This window comes from Teleopsis dalmanni, chromosome 2 (assembly GCF_002237135.1).
Source record: "Teleopsis dalmanni isolate 2A chromosome 2, ASM223713v2, whole genome shotgun sequence".
Taxonomy (NCBI): Eukaryota; Metazoa; Arthropoda; class Insecta; order Diptera; family Diopsidae; genus Teleopsis; species Teleopsis dalmanni.
This window is the reverse complement of record NC_051847.1, coordinates 136,092,358-136,097,897: the sequence shown is the minus strand read 5'-3', so window position 1 is coordinate 136,097,897 and position 5,540 is coordinate 136,092,358. Positions and strand designations below refer to the sequence as shown.

General features: G+C 29.0%; 1 non-coding gene across 1 annotated transcript; it reads right to left on the bottom strand.

Moving 5' to 3' along the window:
* Positions 1-2,487: 2,487 nt before the first annotated feature.
* Trnaa-agc lies at positions 2,488-2,560 on the bottom strand. Its single transcript has one exon. It is a non-coding gene; the product is annotated as a tRNA-Ala (tRNA).
* Positions 2,561-5,540: the final 2,980 nt, after the last annotated feature.

The following is a 5,540-nucleotide window of genomic DNA, read 5'->3' as shown; positions in this document are numbered from 1 at the left end:
AGAAAGGAGTTAAAATTTATTAGTCAGATAAATCTTCTTAGTAAGTTGCTAAGTATCTGTGAAAGAAATTAATGAAATTAAAATGTTATTTGTTTCTTAAGACTTCTTTTAATTTTGTTACGTTTCGTTGTCAATATATGTAAATGCAATAAAGCATAACAGCACTGTTTTCATAATAATCTAAAATTAATACATATTTTACAGATATTTTTCAAATTTTCTAAATGTTAAAATTTTTTACAATGTCACTTTCCTAGCTTAAATACTTAAAAAGTAGACAGTAAAGAATTCATGTGTTTGATAGTAACTCTCCTATAGATTTCTGTAACAAATATTACGGGCAAACGTTACGTTAAATTTTGGTTCCCGTTAAATATAAGATGGTTAATAGTGTATCGTCTTATAATTAGTTATATTGAAAAGTATCCATGTATTTTTGTCACTAGAAGGTGTTTGTATTCATATATCTAGACACGCTAATCCAATTATGTCAAATAAACACATATTTACAAGATGACAATTCAGGATATATTTTTTATTGAAGACAGTTGTATGATTCGTCTCTTATGTAAAAAGTTTTATTGTTTTGAAAATAATTGAAATATCTCGAGAAAAATGTATACAGTTTACGGTGAGGATGCTGTGAGTTAACGTTTGACCTGAGAATAGTTCACTCAACACGGTAACGAAAATTTCGAAGTCAAACTTCGCTCTGCATCTTTGATGCATCCACTATATACGCTGGATCTTGTACCATGTGACTACTATTTATTTTTGACTGACTTTGTCGTTGAATGAAGAGCCGCTGAAAATCACTTGACAAAGTTTTTTGCTGAGAAACTACAGAAGTTTTAACACCGATGGAATTATGAAGCTACCGAAAAAATTATAAAAGATATAATGTAGTAACAAGAAGTAATAACAGCCAAAATATACTTGATTAAAATTGATTTTCAATAAAATCAGTATTCGAAACAGTTTTATGGTCAATCAAATATTCAATTAAATAATAATAATAAAATTTTGTTGTTGCAATTCACTACTATTCGAAACCTTCAATAGAAAGGTTTAAATTAAGAAAATAGTCTTTCATCATAACTGTCGTTGTTGTGACATAGCATTATCATAATACGGCATGACAACTATTTTTTTAATATTAAAGAGGCAGCTTGAAATCACGTGACGCCAAGCAAGGCTTAATAATAGTATAAATAAAAATTTTTTTATTGAATAAGTATTAAAAAGCACCTGGTCACTGTGAGATATTAACAAGACTGATTTCCACACAACTTACCATATTACTCGTCAGTTATCTGTTATGAAGTTGTATTGTATTAGTTTTTATTCAGTAAACTCACTAAACCTTTTATTTTGAGTGTTTGTCATAACTTAAATATTATCATGTCTACCTTCAAAAACGCATTAAATCGATTATAACGAGTTTCCTTATATGGACATTATACTTAAAATAACCTTTATATCTTTATATCCTATCAATTTAGAAAAAATGATAGCTTACAAAATTATATATGCTTCATAACATGTTATTACTATTATGATGCAATTGGAGATAGTAAAATTGCTATTGTTAAAGAGCACCAGTTACTTATTTTAAAAAACATGTTCGAAAACCTCATACAGTCTTGAACTGGCAGATTGCTTAAGTCTTGAGCAGATTGCTTTAAATTAAAATAATTTCTGCTAAATCTATCCGTATTTGTTAATTGATAAATCAAATATTCAAAAGTATATGACTCAAATCTGCAGTTTAATTGTCAGTGACGATGCAATATGAGCCGGAGAGGTGCTAAATTTGCTATAGTTGAAAAGCAACAATTACTCATATATAAAAATTGTGTTAAATAAACTCAGAATTCTATACAACATTGAGCTACTGTTGATTTCTTCGACGTTAAATAATATCTGCATCCTAAATGCAGAAAAATACAACTCAGAATTATTATCATACTTAGATATAGTAAACCATTCGGTTAGTCTGTCTATCAAATAACGTCTGAGCATTATATTAATATAAATAAATATGTCATATTATTAAGAATAATATAAAAAAAATGAATTACTCTGCTAAATAATATCCGTTATTCAAAACTACTATAAAATTTAAATAATTTTAAGGATATCCAAAACAAAAAAAAAAATAGAAACAATATTTATTCAATTAAACACACTAACAGGAAACCGAAAAAGAGTTGTAAACATTTTCTCTAGACATGATGATACATCTCACTAAAATAAACAATGTGAGTGACTCTCCTATAGTAAAATTTTTAGTGTGGAAAACTTTTTTGACGACAGCATTTTGGCCAAAATTTATGGCTTTTTATGTTTTTAATTGTTTTAAGTGTTTTACGTTGTTTGTAATTTGTCTAAAAGAACAAAACAAGTGAAAAATTATAACAATAACATGGTATATACCGTAATTGAGTTTGTTGAAAGCACAAAAAAAGGGTTGAAGAAATAAAGTTTTGGAGATGCGGGGCATCGATCCCCGTACCTCTCACATGCTAAGCGAGCGCTCTACCATCTGAGCTACATCCCCACCTTAAGAAAACTATTATATTTCTATGTTTTCTTAAATTAAAAATAAAATAAATTTTGAAAGTAGTTTAATCAGATATTGCCTTGGCTCTATCTACAGGTTTGTGGCTCATTCAAATGCGATTAATGCTTTAATCAAGTTTGAATTCTGCATACAAATTATGGGCTGGGCCAACAAGTCCACAATGAACTGCAATGTACACTGCATAATGATAAATTAATATACATATATAGTGTAAGTTTATGTTTCAAATTGATTTAAACTGATACAAATTTATTTCAGTGATATTGTTTTTTTATGAAATTGTTTATAAATATCTTTGAAAAAATATGTATGAGATACTTTACATCTTCATTTTAATTAGTTTATAAGGACATAATTATAATTGCAATAAATATTATATGAAATCACAAACGTCTTCTTTCCCTCAAGCAAAGTTTTATGTGTACCACGTTTTTGTCTTCAAATTCGTTCCTCCTTTGGCAAATTCCGAATAAAACAATAATAAAGGAATAATTAATGTAATCAACGAACGTGCAACAATTCTTAAAATTTTCTGCTTCAATTTAGCCCCTATTAGTAAGGCAACAAATTTTACCAAGTCCTGCCACACCTAACAAGGATGCGTAAAGCAGCACGGCAAGAGCGAGGTTTACTACAGGAGATTTAAAATTTATCGCCCAAACTTCAAAAAATATATAAGTATATTTTGTAATAAAAAAAAGAAGGAAAGGTGAAAATTTCCCTGCTTGAATATAAATAAAAAATGTCTGTAAAATATGTTAATATATACAACCACAAATCTTAATCTTAGCTAAGAATTTTTTTATTTAAATAACTTTAACTAATTAAAAATGTTGCTCTGAATTAATTACAATACAAAACTGTCAAGTTCTTTTATTTCTCGTGTATTATTTATGAAAATTATTTTTGCAATCTTAAGAAAATGTTTCTTCATGTATTAAAAGTCACTTAATTTCATTTTCCTCAATATTTTAAATTAATTTTGCACTTGTATTTTAAGCAATTATATACTGCATGTATTTGAGTACTTAAAAACATTTAGGTTTGGATAGATAACAATTTATATTAGGTTAGGCAACGATAGTAGTTGTCGCATTTAAGCTAATCCGTGACCCCAAAAAACAAAAACCAAATGTATTTTAATAAATCAACAAATTTCGATAGACTATCTTTAGAACATGTCCCCTCTGCGTGTAAGGGATTGGAATATTCCCGAGGTAGGGCATGCCTATCGTAAAAGGCGTCTAAAGTCCCGGCACTATACCGAGACTTGTTGAAGTGTACATGATAGTAAGTAAGTGTCCCCACTTTCGACACTCGACCGGAGGTGTGAATCTGATTTCACGGCGGTCACGAAATTTCCAATGGGGCTTTTATCGGCGTATTACTTTAATAAATGTATTTTTGAAAGCACAGTGGTCTTAAGCCTTCAAGGCAGGTACCCACGCTAATCAACACTGGTTAGCCAAGAGAGTGTTCAGATCAAATTGTTTTTAAGTTGTTAAAACAATACTGTGATAATTTAGATAATATGTGCTGTCCTTTTTTTTCGTTATCGCAGTTGTAACAAAAGTCTTAAGGTGTTCTACCTTTTCTATGAAATTTATGCGAAGTTTATAATTTGAATAGCATTTATCAAAAATATCGCCATAATTTTTTCACGATCTGGTACCCAGTGTATTAAAGCCAGTTGTTTAGGCAATGATACTTTTGAGTGTTGTACGATTGCATATAATCAACATTGTACAAATATTATAGACAAAATTCAATAAACGTGATCAACAAAACACTATATTCACATGGTATAGCACCGTGTAACTGATTATTACTTTGAGAAACGCGTTTCGAAGGAATAACAGTCATAAAAAAGAAATTCAAAATAATTTAAGAACCACTTCTCTGGATTCAATCAACAACGTAATATGTAATATATAAAGAGTTGTATCAAGCGTCGCTATATATATATATTACATTCAATGGAGCCTACTTTAAAGTCTACAAAATAAATTTCAATTACTTGATGTTTATTTTGTGTTTTATTTAATAATTCCGTATACTCTGAGTGTGTCAAAAAATTTTGACATTGTTCTTATTAGACAATGCCATTTTATTAATGGTATCAGTACAGATGTAGTAGTTCTACGTCTTATGTATTGTTGATTTGTTCATCGTTGATTTAAACTGTCAGATTACAACAGATTGCGACCTTTTTTCCATCTCGCGTTGCTTTTTGTTTCAAATTCTTTATTAGCTGCTATAGTCTCGTTAAAGGCATAACTACAACTTATTTTCTATAAAGAATATATGTGGTTAGACCTGATTTTACTGCCATATCGCCAGTATAAGTGGTGGGAAAGTCAATATAACCTGGTACACAAAAAAAGCGAATGCGATGCTTTTGAACACCCTCATTAAGATTCTAATATCAGCTAAGAAGATACTTTTCTTAATTCTAAGCATTTATTTATAACCTGACTAACCGTGAATATTAGAAATTTCTATTAGCATCCTAAATTCTTCCAAAACTTTACCTATTGGCAAGATTTCAACTTAGAAAATGCTATAATGGTTAGGAATTTAGTAATGCATGTTTATTCCAGGAATACAAAATAGATCTCTTAGTTAATTTTGTCATATATTTTTGATGTCTTTATAAAAATTTTAAAGTTATATTCCAAGAGAAATATATTCATATGTCGTTTCCTCCCAACTAGGAGTTATGTTATCGTACGATCAACCATATATTAGTATCGGACTTATTCTTACAGTTATATAACTGTAATTATTATAAATTATGTTTTATGAAAAATAATTAAATAGTTCTATAGCTCTACCACGTAGTAAGTCAAGAGCGAATTTCACAATAGAGCAGAGGGTACAAGTGTGTTGGTGATTTAGACTAACTACCACAGTAATTTACTTTTCATTTAATACAAAGAGTATTACATTAGTACTT